We start from the raw sequence: 15,742 nt of genomic DNA on the forward strand, positions 1-15,742 counted from the left end.
CCCAATATAGGTGTCTGGAAAACATACCAGTGGGGATTTGAACCGGCATCCTCTGGTTTGCTAGTCTAGTAATTTTCCCGCTGTGCCATTAGGTGGCTATTTTAAAAGTTGGACCAAAATACAATTACTGGTGAAGACAGTGGGACTTGCTTCCAGTAAACATGCTTAGGATTATGCTATTGATGTGTATATTGCATTCTTTCTCCCCATGTGCTGTAGAAAAGGAATCCTCAAGTTGGGCCCCCAGATGTTATTGGACTTCAACTCCCATAATCCCCAACCAAAGGCCACTGGGGCTTGGGATTATGGGAGTTGAAGTCCACTAAGATCTGGGGGCCCAACTTTGAGGATCCCTGCTGTAGAAGACGGAAGAGTCTGAAGTAGGTAAGAGGATTAAAATGCACATACTTACTGTGTGTTAATAGCAATTGCCCAACACTGTTGATTATTTTACACACTTATTAGAAAGAATTTTAACAAAGCAAAGTACAACCAAAATAATACTTTATAACTTTTCCTTTAAAGATATCACTCATTCATAACAAGAAAATGTTCCATATTTTCTAATATTTCCCAATTTCCAATTTTTTTCAACTGAAATATGAGGAAAATCCTCAGGGGAAGGTCCCCCTCCCCCAACCTCAGGGAGAAGGTCCTCCTTACCCTAATGCTAAGTTTCTGGATTTACTGCTGACTTCCACATATCTGTGTTGGACTATGGAGCTACGTAAATGAGATTTCCCATCAACATGTCTCAAATAATTCTAAAAGACTGGTGACATGGAACAAGGCTTTACTTTGCAGAATATGTATTATTGCTCCTCACAGAAGGCTTGAGTTTTCTTAATATCTTTAATAATGCTAGCTTTAATATTTTTCCACAATTTTTCCTGTTAAATTGTAAGATACCTTCTAATATATCAGGAAAGTGGCACATATTAGCAATAAACAAATCATTTAGGTAAAAATAGACAATCCTGATACTTGTCAATTCATTCTAAAGTTCAATCTTTGTATAACCTCTATTTTAAACAGTTTTTTTGGCTACACTCTTTGAAACTCGGAATAGGAAACAGGAACTTGGGTACAGGCATTTGTTTGCAGTAAAGGCTTAGGCAGAGAAATTAGAACTCCTATGTTGTTATTCCACAGATAGGTGTCACTGTATGCAGAATGAACCAGTACTGCCATTTTAGACTGGCATCTCGTTTAGTGGTTTGGATTCTTCCCTGAAATAATCTGACAGAATTAACTGCTTGAACAGAAATCCTTCTGTGCATTTACCTTGTTTTATTCCACACTTTGCTATCTTCAAATCCAACTGCTTTTCTGGCAAGTTTCCTACTTATATTTAAACGAATTTTTAGATTGCCTTTAGCAATCTGTTCTTCATGTTCTTTTTGTCTGTATGTATTACTGTAAATTTACATTAAGTATGCAAGTAACTGTCCTTTGTTTGCTTTAATTTTCCTAATTGGGTAAGATGACTACTTCGTAAAGAAAGCTATATTGCATTTTATCGTTTTCCTGAATCTGGAAAACATGACTTTCCTTTGAATTTTTTTTGTACAATTTCTTACATGTGATAAATGTTTTACTTCGGCTTCTATTATAATGATTTTAAATTAGCTTCCTGAAAGGAACCAGCTCTCTTAACTGCACCTTTCAGTTTCTTTTTAGATAATCCTCCCATGGTTACAAAATGTTTACCTCTGAAATTAAATATGGCTGTGTTAAATGTTCTGAACTATTCTCTCATCACATATATTCATCACTTGACAGTTTGTGGTAGCTATTTCCACACACTTTGAAAATGCATACATCAGGCACCAGATCCTGGGCACCACTTAGGATTCAATAGTTTCCTTTCTTCTTATAAGTTCCAATAATAACTGTTCCAAGGCACAGTAATATATTTTATTTAGAAATGCCATCTCTTTGCCATAACCCTAACTTACATTTTGCCTAACATTTTACTAAATTTATTTTTATATCAAAGGATGACTGTATTCTACTGCTCTTTACTATTGTATGGCAATTGGCAGCCACCTTTCTGCATGTGTAGTTTGTGTGGTTTCCCTGAACCAGATGCTTCTCAGGTCGTCAGTTTCATTCAATTTTTTAAAAAGTCCTCTACAATATTTTTGTATTAAGTGCTAGCAGTCTTCAAGTAACGCCTTGTCTCTGAGGACAACCTTTAAGCGTATATAAATGCATGTAAATCACCTCCTTTTCCCCCTCTTGAAGAAGCAACACAGGAAGCAAGGGGAAAGTGGACTAGGAGAAGGGAATTCTCTTCATCATACTGGTTGACAATCTGACTAATGCTTCATGAGTGCTTCCAATACCAGCATGTACACAGCTCTAGTCCCCATGTTTCCAAAGCACAGACAGTCTTGCACATAACTGCAATTATTTCAGAACTTTCCTCATTCTCCAGAAATGCTCTGTTAGAGCAGAAACACGCCCCTGATCTTCAGCCACTGTTTACTTGCAAAACTGCTTTAAAAAAAAAAAGTCGGGGTCAGGGGAGCAAGCTACATGTTTTCATTTAGGAACTACTTCAAATCCCAGAGACAGTATCTACTGCCTGCAAATGATATCACCATAACATCCAAACTGGTCCCATCTGTAGTTGCCCCATGATTGAACCTGGTAAGAGTTTCCAAATATGCTACTTGGATGCTCTGGAATCCAATTTGCTATTTAATTACTAAAATAATAATCCAAAAATTTCTTTAAAATTCCAGGACCTCTTGACTACCTTTAACCATGTCATGCTACTCACATATATCACAACTTTCTCAACACCGTAAATCTAGATGCCATGTGATCTGCAAGCTTTATACCAGAGGCAAGTTGCCAACACACCCATCACAAATCCAGCTATCACTGCATTTTTCACTATAAGGACCCTCCTAAAGAGTTGTGTCCCACCATAGTATAATGCCCTAGCATTTAAAGACCATGTTCTCTTCCACACTACCAGAGAAGACAGCATGGAATGGAGTCTCTCAAGAATATCTTGTCAAAGTGTCTCACTTAGATTCTCAGATCACTTTGATGGAATCTGTTTCTTCCAAATCGGTTCCGTGCACATCCATATTGATCTACCCCTGCTAAATATAAGAGAATCACCACTTGAAAAGCTGCCTCTTTTCTCAGATAAAGATTAGTTTATTTTAATAATAAACTAAATGAATAAGAGTTAATTTTAAGCACAAATCCCTAACCCCGTAGCTGTCTCCTGGCAGCCATCATTCCACTGCCCCTATTTTCCCCCCTGGGAATGATGCTGAAGTGCTATCACTGCCACACTCACAGAAATTTCATTGAAACAAGAGGATATTGCCACTGCTGACACCTGCCATGAAGAAAACTCACTGTCCGTCCCCATGCCAAATCTTTTGGCAAAGTTTGTGTTATCCCCAAACTGTCCTTGTTTATCCCACCACTGAAGTCCCCCCAGACCCAACTAGTGCAGGTGATCTAGGGTAAGTACTGAAGCAACTTACACCATAATTATTCTCAGATTCCTCTCAACATGTTGTACTCACAGGAGTACTAAAACAATAAAGAAGGGTGAAACCTTCAATTAGTCACCTCAAATCTATTATTTCCAAAGGGTCTGAGTACTGAATTTTAAAGCAAGGGTTTAAATTATATGTGCATGAGGTATATTCATAGATAGACTAAATATAAGAAAAGTTGGACTTTACTAATGTTTAAGATAGGCACTAGCTGGAGCATAAAGTACCTGTAATTGAACTCCTCTATTAATGTCAGATTCCCCCCCCCCCTATTTACAGTATAACATTGAGGAACACGTATAACTTCTTATACCATAATGCTAAACCTTAACCCTAATCATGACTTCATAGATTTTAAGAGCTAGAAGAGTCTTTGGAGGTCTTCTAGTCGAGCCCCATACTAAGTGCGGAAAACTGCTACAGCATAGCATCCCTGACAGGTGGTTGTCCTGCCTCTCTTTGAAAACCTACAATGGAGAACCCACCACTATATGAGGCTAATTGTTCCACTGTTGAAGAGCTCTTACAGTTAGGATGCCTAGCCTAAATCTACTTTCTTTTAACTTCAACCCACTGGATCAAGTCCTATCCTCAAGATTAACAGAGAATAAGCCTACTCTTTCTATATGACAGCCTTTCAGATATTTTATATGTCTCCCCTTGGTCTTCTCTTCTCCACTATAAATATACCAGCTCCTTCAACCATACATTTTAGGACTTGGGTTCCAGGCCTCTCGCCCATTCCAATATATGAACATCTTTAAAATCTGGCTCCCAGAAATTGACAAAGTATTTCAAGTGAGGTCTGTACAGCAGAGTATAGAGTGGGACAATTACGAGGCATGATCTGGACACCATGCTTTTGTTAATGCAGCCTAAGAGCCTAATGCATTTGCCTTTTTAGCAGCTGCATCACACTGCTGGCTCATATTCAACTTCTTGTCTAGTAAGACATCTAGCTCCCTCTTACATACACTCCTGCCAATCCAGATCTCCTTCATTCCGTACTTGTGCATTTGATTTTTCCTGGCCAAATACAGTACTTTCTCTCTGTTGAACTGTATCTTATTTATTTCAGCCAATATTCAAGCTTATTCACAATGGATTAAACCTTGATTCTGTCTTCTAAGGTGCTAATTACCTCCTCGCCCCTAACTTCACATCATCAGCAAATTGTACAACCATGCTCTCTACTCCCCAGTCCTCTTGTGTTTGTGCTGCAGTGCAAGAACTCTGATGCTTCCAAGTGGTCCCCAAGCTCCAGACACCCTCTGTAAAAATTGAATTATGTTGCTAACCCTTAGCAACTGGTTTCTGTTGCCTGTCTATAACATGCCCACCCCTAACTTCATATCATCTGCAAATTTGATAAGCATACACTCGAATTCCCTGTCCTCTTGTCTTTGTGCTGCTGTGGAAAAACTCTAATACTTCCAAATGCTCCCCACGTTCTGGAAACCCTCTGTAAAAGTGACATTATGTTGCTAACCCCCAGCAACATGTTCCCAAGCTTAAAGCGTGCAGGCAGTGCTCGGATTAGTACTCTTTCACAATAATACAACCACAAGAGGACCAGGAAAATTGTGTGAAGGTCTTGCTGCATTCTTGCAGACCCTACTAATAAGTGTGCTTCCTTATTCAGTATGTCAGCCACTACGTCCATAGAATTACCATGATCTAGTGATGTGTTGAAAAAGCATGATGTGATCTTAATAAATCCATGCTAGCCCCTACTAATCAGATTTCTGTCTAAGTTCTCACAAACAGACTACTTAAATGATCTGTACTAAGATCTTTCCAGGTATCAATGGACAAGTTGAGAGGTCTATAGTTTCCAGCTCTCCTCCTTTCCCCGCCTTTTGAAGATGGGGAAAATATTTGCTCATTTCAAGTTTCCAGCAACACACTAGTTTTTCAGACGGTAGCCAACATCCTAACAGTGCATGTGTGCTTCTTATAAAAGTACAAGCTAGCCTCTGCATTTCTTATAAAAGCACAGCACGAGCCTTTGTGCTTCTGAAGCAAAGATGAGTATCTTTGAGTACCTTACTTCTGCAAGAGCTTTTTCAACACCCGCCCCTTGCTCTGAAAGCATCCCTTGTGGCTGCATGACCTTCAAGGACATGTTTCCACTGACAAAGATGACTTCTATTGCAAGGGGAAAGTGACAAAAATCTTCACAGTTTTGCACAAGAGCACCCATGCTTTGGAAGTGTGGAAACTAGCATTGTCCTCAGTCTTTGTAAGAAGTACACACCCACCGTTAATCAGGATGTCAGCCAATGGTTCTGAGATCACATCTGAAAGTTCTTCCAGTCCCCAGGAATGTAATACATCTGAACCTGGTGTTTTAAACTCATTTAAGGTAGCTGATTTTCCCTTACCATCTCTTTATCTATCTTGACGCATTTCCCTCCTTTCTTCATTTGTACATCTGGCATCCAGCTTGGTCACATTTGCCTTGTGGAAGAAGACAGATGCAAAATAGGTGTTAAGCAACTCTGCCTTCTCTCTGTCACCTGTTACCTTTTCACTACCTTCTCCAAGCAAGAAACTTACTGCTTCCTTGACTGTCTTCTTGTTCCAGACATAACCAGACCCTTTAAAGTTGTTGCACCATCACACAGTTTTAATTGCCACATTTAGCCCTAGAGTCAAGCTGCCTGTAAACAAGGAGGCTATTTATGCACAGCCAAGATCAGGCTAAGGCAGCAAAACCCAGGCTTGGCTGCACATGAGAATTGCCGGCAGCTGTGTGGCTGCTGGCAGCGCCTTCATGGCAAACCTGCCAAAGAGGCCCGCCTGTTAGCTGAAGTTAAGGGCATGAGCATGCCCTTAACCTGGGCGAAATGCCTATGTGTCAATGCCACATGTATAGGACTTCAGGTTTGGAGACCAAAAGCCTTTCCAGTTTTGCTGTTTTTAGATTTTTGATTTTTTAAAAACTAATGATTGCAGTAGACATTTTTAGAAAAAAATGTCTTATTCTCGTTGGATTTGGGGAAGTAAGATATCAATGTACATCCTAGTAACCTCAGTTTAACCATCTTGTGTGACGGGTTTCTGAGGTCAGAGTATTCTAGCATCCCATGGCCTGCAGAACTGGAAGAAGGGTTATAGGGGGATGATTATCTTAAGACCAATATGAATAGATCACAAAATAAAAGGAATGCAAAGCCAATTTTCCCACAAACGAAACTGTGTTCATCCCATGAAAAGATGGCATTTTGGAAATGGCTCATCGCTTAATTGTGTGTGTGTGAGTGAGAGTGAGAGAGAGAGAGAATACACAAACAAAACATAGTCAAATGGCTCTATGTTATTCACAAATAACGACAAAATAGTTTTCACGCACGCAACCTTCATAGTAGCTTATAAACTGAGAAGTGCCAAAATTCCAAGCCTGAAAAAACCACTCATGTGCATGCTCAACAGCAAGCATGCACCAACACAGCTCAAGGAACCATCTGACTATTATCATTTTTGTCTGACTGGTGAACTGAGCCAGTATTTCTTGAGCCGAAAATGTTGTATAAATGTTGTAAACTTTTTTTTAAAATGTAGCAAGTCATTAAAAAAATACTTATAATGAACTTTTTCACTGATTAATCTATTCATTACTAATGAAAACATATTGTTAGCTGATCCTGGATTAAAAAACGTCTATTTTTTAATTTACATAAATACAAGCTGAGTCTGTGCTCTGAACTACTATTTAAGTGGCTTTTGTAACATTAAACATATGTAAACTAGGAACTAGATTCCACCATATCCCTGCCAAGATATGCTATTTATTTGCAAAAGCTTAGTGAGGTCATTCACAAAATAAAAGAGCCCTTTCTCATGAGCAGTGAGAAAGGGCAAGAGGGTTAATGGGGATGAAGCCCTAAAGAGCTTACCTACCCACACACGAACAATGATATCTTCTTCAGTGGACGAATCGCCCGCCCAAATAACTACCGTCTGCAGCAAGTCGCTCGAGGGGGGGGGAGGTGCTGGGATGTGTCACCCCCCCCACCCCACCGAGCTCCAATAATGCACTGTGCGAGTGCATGGTGCACTATGGGGATCCACCTCCTCTCCCCAAGATCTCCTCAGTCTGCCAATAGAGGCTAAAAGATCATGGAAACAGGTTATGAGAGAGCTCACTTTCCTAAACTCGTTTTGGAGGGTGGCTGCCTAGGCTGGTTTGCTGCTAAGATGGCACGAGAACTGGGCCTGATCTCAGCAGTGCATATGTTCATGCAAAACCAGGCTGGGCTTCCTTCGTCCGGTTTTGCCTGCGCATGTGAACAGCTTCAAAAACTTCTACCTAGGTTTGGGAGCTGTGTGTGCTCCCAATTTTCAGTTGCATAGAAGCAAGATAAAATGAAAACCTGTGTAGAAGTGATTGGAAGCAAGGTAGGAGGAAAAGCTGCCAGGTTTTCCTCCTACCTTGCTTCCACACAATCACTTCTATCCAGGTCTTTCTCCTAGCTTGCTTCCACACAACTGAAAATTGGGAGCACACACTGCTCCCAAACCTGGGTAAAACACAGTTTTTGATTGTATGAAAGACCTCAGTATGTAGACATGTGTGTGCTGCTCCAGCAGGAGAGAAGCCAAGGTAGCTCAAGGTAGCTGAGGTAGCCAGAGACAGCAAGTTAGCTGGCCTGCTAATGAAGCAGCTGCCTCACCCAGTCCTTATAAGCAGGAAGGCATGGAAATATTTCAGAGAGACAGGTCTCATGATCAAGGAGACCCGCCTCGGGAGGATTAGCGGAGAGAGCGGGTTTAGCCAGCTCTCCCTGCACACGAGCAGGCAGACTGCCGGCTCCATTATGGAGCTGGCGGGGGCTGGGGGACCGTGCAGCCCCCGGAAGTTCCAGCATGCCCTGCGTGATTGCGCAGGGCATGCTGGAGAGACCCCCAAGCCAGAAGGCTGCTTTTGAGCCTCCCGGCCGGGGATCTACTCATGAGTTGTCGCAGCACGGCAACACACGATTAGAAAAACCGGGTTTGCGGAGCACTTGCTCAGCAAACCCAGTTTAAAGGGCACGGCTACTTAAGCGGGTGACCCACTTAAGAACCACCGCAGCTGAGCCCGGTGGTTCTCACAATGGGAAAAATTGGGCTAGCCTCCGCTGGCCCAATTTTCTCCCATTGTGTGAATAGCATCAGAGAGTAGTACAGTCCATTCCACCAACTCAGGAATCTACCATTCATTCTTCTGCATGTATAGATCAGCTTTTTGAGCTTCACATGTTACCGGGCAAAATGCTATTTGATTTACTGTTGGGAGGAGTACGTGAAACAACTGGTGATTTGGTTTGTGAAGTCCTAGTTACCATCTCCTCACAGGTGGGAAAGAACTGATAGATGAATGAGGTAAGTCACTGCTGTCCAATATGCCTAGCCTAACTGTCAACTCTGTCAGTTATGGCTTGGTAGCCACAGTGTCAAATCGTTTATACTCGAGCCATGGCACTGTTATGTTGTTATGGCTCCTTTACCTGTCTAATTGTTCTTCCTTGCTCTGCCTCCAGGCAGAAAATCTGGCACCAGTAATCTCGAATCAGGAAAGGCAGACAGGAGCTGCAAAGAAGACTTGGAACCCATCAGCAAAGCATGCCTAATACCAGGAAGGAAAGGTTTGGCAGCTGCTGCTGATCTGTGGAATGGTGGGAATGAAGAGTGAGTTTGTGCATGAGAAATACAGCCACTGCAACTGTATCTGATTTACTTTCTTGCTTGAAAAGAAAAGAGCTTTGTTTAATTTTGTTTTTGCACTAAAACAAAAGTATAGAAATAAATTTTAAAAAATCAACAACATTAAAAAAATGAAATGGCAAACATTAAATAATCTTTGCTTAGGACTGGTCTACCTTGAGAACTAATGCGCCACGCACGTTTGCCCTTATTGTTTGAACAAATAATGTGAATTGTAATGGGGAGCTAGTATTATATTAAGTGACACGTGGAACCACAGTTATAGACCTGCTTCCAGAAGACATCAACACTGACCTTTCTAAAGGAGGCAGCATTAAGGCAGCACCTTAGCAGCACTAAGAGCACTTCCTCCTTTAGGAAGGGCCAGTGTTGGTGTTTTGAGTGGTGCAGGAAAATATTTTTACGTCTAGAGCTTGAAGAATTTAAACAGAAATAGCAATTAACCAAATGGAGTTTTTGTTGCCCTGTAAGGAAGAGCAGAAGTAAAGTAAACCATGAGCTTGGTTTACTATACTAGTAAAATTAGAGATTACGCTTTGATGATGAAATAGGTATAGAATTAATAAAACTCAAATTGAGTAAATATTATTTAGCAGTTGAAAAGAATTTTTTCCTCTTAAACTAAGTTCAGTTATTCAATCATGGTTTACTAATTTTTTTTTATATTTCACCTGCACAAATCAGAACATTTGGGTTTAATGCCAAATATAAGGAAATCCTTTTTATTCAGGGTCAGTAATGTTCACACAGAGTCGTAAGAACATAAGAACAGCCCTGCTGGATCAGGCATAAGGCCCATCCAGTCCAGCGTCCTATTTCACACAGTGGCCCACCAGATGCCTCTAGGGAACCCACAGGCAGGAGGCTTGTACATGCCCTCTGTCCTACTGTTGCTCCCCTAAAACTGGTATTAAGAGGCATCCTGTCTCAGGCTGGACATGACCCACAGCCACCAGACTAGTAGCCATTGATAGACCTGCCCACCATGAATCTGTCTAAGCCCCTTTTAAAGCCATCCAAGCAATGGCAAAGACTTCCATAGATTAATTATGTGCTGTGTGAAAAAATACTTCCTATTGTTGGTCCTAAATTTCCCGACCTTCAATTTCATGAGGTGACCCCTGGTTTTAGTGTTGTGAAAGAAGGAGAAAAATTTCTCTCTGTCGATCTTCTCCAGTCCGTGCATAATTTTCTACACCTCGATCATGTCTCCCCTTAGTCGCCTCTTTTCCAAGATAGAGAGCCCCAGATGCTGTAGCCTAGTCTCATAAGGAAGGTGTTCCAGGCCCCTGATCATTTCGGTTGTCCTCTTCTGTACCTTTTCCCGTTCTACAGTATCCTTCTGAAAATACGGTGACCAAAGCTGTACACAGTACTGTACACAGTACTCCAGATGTAGCTGCACCACAGATTCGTATAAGGGCATTATAATATTAGCAGTTTCATTTTCAATCTCCTTCCTAATAATTCCTAGCATGGAAGTAGCCTTTTTCACAGCTGCCACGCACTGAGATGACACTTTCACTGAGCTGTCCACCCCAACCCCAATCTCTCTCTCCTGGTCAGTCACCAACAGCTCAGATCCCTTCAGCGTATATGTGAAGTTGTATTTTTTGCCCCAATGTGCATCACTTTACACTTGCTTACACTGAATCACATTTACCATTTTGTCGCCCACTCACACAGTTTGCAGAGATCTTTTTGGAGTTCCTCACAATCCGTTGTGGATTTCACTACCCTAAATAGTTTAGTGTCATCTGCAAATTTGATCGTTTCGCTCGTCACCCCAACTTCTATATCATTTATGAATAAGTTAAAGAGCACTGGTTCCAGTACCGATCCCTGGGGGAACCCCACTTCCTGCCTACCTCCATTTTGAAAACTGTCCATTTATTCCTACTCTCTGTTTCCTGTCCTTCAACCAGCTTCCAATCCACACATGAACCTTCCCCTTATTCCATGACTGCTAAGTTTACTCAGGAGCCTTTGGTGGGGTACTCTATCAAAAGCTTTTTGGAAGTCGAAGTATACAATGTCAACCAGATCACCTTTATCCACATGGCTGTTGACACTCTCAAAGAACTCCAAAAGGTTAGTGAGGCAAGACTTCCCCTTGCAGAAGCCATACTGGTTCTCCTTTAACAAGGCCTTTTCTTTTATATGCTTAATAATTTTGTATGCTTTCCAGCAATTTACCTGGCACCGAAGTTAAGCTGATCAGCCTGTAATTTCGCGGATCCCCTCTGGATCCCTTTTTGAAAACTGGAGTCATATTGGCTACTTTCCAGTCATCTGGTACAGAGTCTGATTGTAGAGACAAGTTATATATATTTTGCTAGGAGATCGGCAATTTCACATTTGAGTTCCTTCAGAACTCTTGGATGGATGCCATCTGGTCCTGGCAATTTGTTAATTTTTAGTTTTTCAAGACAGTTTAGAACATCTTCCCTTGTCACCTAAATCGGCGCAGTTCCTCAACCACTAAACCTAAAAACCTCAGTTCTGGAGAGGATATATGGTTAGTATCCTCCGCTCTAAAGACTGATACAAATAACTCATTCAGCTTCTCTGCAATCTTCTTACCCTCCTTAATAATCCCTTTCACACCCTCATAATATAAGGTCCAACCGCCTCACTGGCAGGTTTTCTACTTCTGATGTATTTAAATAAGTTTTTATTATTTCCCTTGACACTTCTAGCTATATGCTCCTCAAACATTCTCTTTGCATCCCTTATTGTCTCCTTGCATTTCTTTTGCCAGAGTTTATTTTCCTTCCTGTTCTCTTCATTTGGGCAGGACTTCCACTTTCTGAAGGAAGTCTTCTTCCATTTTATATCGTCGCTGACTCTATTTGTTAGCCACACTGGCATGCTCCTGGAGTTGGTGGTACCTTTCCTTCTTCTTGGTATACATTCCAATTGTGCTTCTAGTACTGTGGTTTTGAATAAGTTCCATGCTTTCTGGAGTGATTTGACCCTCCTGACTTTCCCTTTCAACTTCCTTCTTACCAGTCCCCTCATTTTTGAGAAGTTTCCTCTTCGGAAATCCAACGCCTCTGTGTTGGACTTGCTTGATAATTCTCCACCCGCATATATGCTGAATTGGATCACTCTATGCTCACTGATACCCAATGGTTCTGCAACTCCGACATCTCACACCAGGTCCTGGGCACCACTCAGGATTAAGTCCAAGGTTGCCATCCCTCTGGTGGGTTCAGCGACTATTGTTCTAAGGCACAGTCATTTAGGGTTTCTATGGAGGACTCTGGTCCTCCTAGATTTTCTACCTTGTTAGACTCTATCCCTTCCTTAAAATACAGTGCTACTCCACCTCCAAGGTGTCCCTCCCTGTCCTTTCGATAGAGTTTATATTCAGGAATAATAGTGTCCCACTGGTTCTCACCATTCCACTAGGTTTCTGTTACACCAACTGTATCTATATTTTCATTAGTAACCAAGTACTCCAGCTCACCCATTTTGGCTTGGCGGCTTCTGGCGTGTATGTATGTATTATACATATATATGTATATGTGTGTGTGTGTGTATATGTGTGTGTGTGTGTGTGTGTACACACACACACCATTTATATCCCGCCCTTCCTCCAAAGAGCCCAGAGCAGTGTACTACATATTTAAGTTTCTCCTCACAACAACCCTGTGAAGTAGGTTAGGCTGAGAGAGAAATGACTGGCCCAGAGTCACCCAGCAAGTATCATGGCTGAATGGGGATTTGAACTCGGGTCTCCCCGGTCCTAGTCCAGCACTCTAATCACTACACCACGCTGACCCTATACTGGCTATAGACACCTGGCTACAGACACCTGGCTAGACACAGGTGACTATAGACATCTGGCTATAGACACCAATACACCAGTTCTCTCACCCGGTGTTGGTGTGCTATCCCCCTTACCATCATTCAACCTATTTGGCAAGATGTCCTCAGTTTCCTTCTGCTCAACTACTCTGTCCCCTTCTGGTTTATCCTAAACATGTTCACCCTCACACCTTAGGGGATTTTGCTGGCCGAAGTAGAAACCACCCATTTCCTGCTGGTAATCCCCCAGGCAATCCCCCAAAGCTGCTCTGCAACCTTGATTTTAAACGCCAGCAGTCTGGTTCCAGCTTGGTTAAAGTGGAGCCCATCCCTTTTGTACAGGCTTCGCTTCCCCCAAAATGTATCCCAGTACCTAACGAATCTAAACCCCTCCTCCCGGCACCACCGTCTCTTCCACACATTGAGACACCTCAGCTCCACCTGTCCCGCTGTCCCTTTGTATGGAACAGGTAGCACTTCAGAGAATGCTACCCTGGGGGTCCTGGACTTCAGCATACTACCTAGCAGCCTAAATTTGGCTTCCAGGACCTCTCGACTGAATTTCCCAACATTGTTGGTGCCAATGTGCACCACAACAGCTGACTTCTCCCCAGCACTGCCTAACGACCTACTAGATGCACCATAACATCCGCATGCTTCACACTAGGCAGGCAAGTAACCGTGCTGTCTACACGTGTGTCGCAGAGCCATCTCTCTTTGCCCCTAAAAGTCAAATCACCCACTACTAAGAGGCCCCCACCCTCTGGAGAAGTATCTTCTGTGTGAGAGGATATGGATGTATCACCCAAGGAAAGGGTCCCTGCTAAGGGAGTTCTTCCCTCTTCCTCAGACTGATGTCCTCCTTCCTTGAGACCCTCATTCTCCATGACAGCAGAAGCGCTGTCAGCCTGGGAGTTGGATGCCTCTGTCACATCCCTGACGGTCTCATCCACACACCTCTCTGTCTCCCTGAGCTTCTCCAGGTCAGCCACCTTGGCTTCAAGGGAACAAACTTTTTCCCTGAGAGCCAAGAGCTGTTTGCATCAAGTGTACACACAAGTTCCTATGTTCCTATGACTTCTGCCCCTCAGGCAGACAGTCATACATGCGACACTCTGCAATACACTGGGAAGCAGCCCCTCCCCTGCTGGCATTCTACGTTCATAATTAGTTTTATTGGCTATTTAGAGTATATGGGCTTGAAGCTAAGTACTGAGTACAGTTGTCAGCTAATTAATTGTTTAAGTTTTGTCCTCCAAGGAAATTACAAAGGTTGGGTAGTACTCACCATCTTCTTGCATTGATTGTCTCCCCTGTGATGAAGGGGTGCTACTTGTGTGCCTCCCCACAGAGTTTCCCGCCAATCTCCTGCAAAACGTAAGTGCTAAAATCTCCTGCAAAATGTAAGTGCTAAAAATGTAAGTGCTAAAACTCCTTTGTTATCTGTTTACAAAGCTCCTCTGGTCCAAGACTTATATTAAACATCTGCAGTCAAACTGACTCAGCTCAGAAATATGATCCCTCCCACAAACTGAGCCCCTCACCTGGAATAAATCCCCCACTCAGGCTTCTCCTCTGGCAAAGACACAAACACTGCCAGCCAGCCAGAAATCAAACTCTAGAAGATTTCCAGTCCTTACAGGATTAGCTTCTCCTTCTCCTCTTATTTTCTTGGTGATTTATTTATTTATTATTATCCCTTTGCTGTGTTCCCTTGCTTGATATCTTCTTTAGGAGAGAAATGCGAGTTTGTTGCTTCCTCTTCAAGACTAGCTTTTTGTTGGAGTCAACTTTTGCATGAAAAGATTCAAGTAAATATGAGAGTAACAAGAAAACTTCAAAGTCACCTTGAATAGGTTTGTCAAAATTATACATTACTATTGACTGAAATTACCAGTAGGTAAGTCAACAGAACTGTGGCACGTAGTGGTAATAAACAGAGAATAAGTGAAAATGAGAGTGTTTAAATGAGATCAAGATAGACATGTAGATTACTTTCTGAGTTAACAATAGATGAGGCTATTCTCACGATGGGAGAAACCCAGGCTAAAGGAGCCCAGCCCGGTTTTCTCCCATTGTGAGAACCACCGGGCTCACAGGCGAGCCTGGTGGTTCTCTGGTGGCTAGCATGCCAAAGAAGCCCTCCCCTTATACAAGCTTAGCGGAGCAAGCGCTCCGCTAACCCCTTTCCCCCCGATTGTGAGTCACCATGGTGCAGCTCCGCACCACAGCAACTCGCAAGGAGACTCCCGCTGGGAGGTTAAAACAAGCTTCCTGGTGTTGGGGGTCTCCTGAGGATGCGCCACACGGGGGCCAGGCAGCCCCCAATCCCTGCAGCCCCTACCGGCTCTGTGATGGAGCCAGTAGTTGTGTGGGCGGCCGATCTGGACACCCAGCAACGGGAGGCTGCTAATCTGCAGAGAGAGCTAGCTAAGCCCGCTCTCCCTGCAGAACCCTCCTAGACTCTACACACTGATCGTGTATAGAGCCTTGATATATAAGCTCTAAACGGCTTTCTTCCTTCAGTCAGAGTCATACCTTCACTACCAGTAGCAACAGAGAAGTGGGACAATTAAACTAAAATGCAACTACTAAGATTAACCAAAGAAGGGACACTGGAACTGAACTTAATCTCTAAATCTAAAAGTGATTTCTTTTTCTCCCAGTAGGACTGACTGCTCCCCACCGTT

At 42.6% G+C, this 15,742-nt stretch overlaps 1 protein-coding gene across 6 annotated transcripts in view; it reads right to left on the minus strand.

Moving 5' to 3' along the window:
- Window positions 1-15,742, minus strand: part of NRIP1 (nuclear receptor interacting protein 1) — a 121,820-nt gene that overhangs the window by 70,460 nt on the left and 35,618 nt on the right. For 2 of the 6 annotated variants that reach the window (XM_053308172.1, XM_053308173.1), the window contains exon 2: window positions 5,915-5,990. The exons of 3 other annotated variants lie outside the window; for them this stretch is intronic. The gene's annotated coding sequence lies outside the window, so the exon portion shown is untranslated. Of the gene's footprint in view, window positions 1-5,914; window positions 5,991-9,022; window positions 9,184-15,742 lie in introns of those variants that run through there. One more of the 6 variants, XM_053308174.1, reaches the window with a different exon arrangement.

The sequence above is a fragment of the Hemicordylus capensis genome, chromosome 3, assembly GCF_027244095.1.
Source record: "Hemicordylus capensis ecotype Gifberg chromosome 3, rHemCap1.1.pri, whole genome shotgun sequence".
Classification (NCBI taxonomy): domain Eukaryota; kingdom Metazoa; phylum Chordata; class Lepidosauria; order Squamata; family Cordylidae; genus Hemicordylus; species Hemicordylus capensis.